This window comes from Penaeus monodon, chromosome 23 (genome assembly GCF_015228065.2).
Source record: "Penaeus monodon isolate SGIC_2016 chromosome 23, NSTDA_Pmon_1, whole genome shotgun sequence".
NCBI lineage: Eukaryota > Metazoa > Arthropoda > Malacostraca > Decapoda > Penaeidae > Penaeus > Penaeus monodon.
Window position 1 is genome coordinate 14,778,863 of NC_051408.1, and position 221 is coordinate 14,779,083.

At 46.6% G+C, this 221-nt stretch overlaps 1 protein-coding gene across 1 annotated transcript in view; it reads right to left on the reverse strand.

Moving 5' to 3' along the window:
- LOC119588139 overlaps positions 1-221 on the reverse strand; it is a 40,789-nt gene that overhangs the window by 31,631 nt on the left and 8,937 nt on the right. The gene's annotated exons all lie outside the window — the stretch shown is intronic.

Here is a 221-nt window from a genome sequence, read left to right on the forward strand (position 1 = left end):
GGACGCGCCAGTGCAAGTATAGCAAGCATGGATACAAGACATTCAGGTAAAATATTCCATTTACTTAACTTCTTTTCTCTACCGACCCCCCGACCCCATCCCCTTCTTTTCATTGAATGGCGTAATGAATGCAGGATAGAAGGTAGGGAGTTTTACGGTGAGAATAACACAGGCTCCTTCGAGTGGCGGTGAAATTAATTCTTCCCGGGTACCGTGATGGC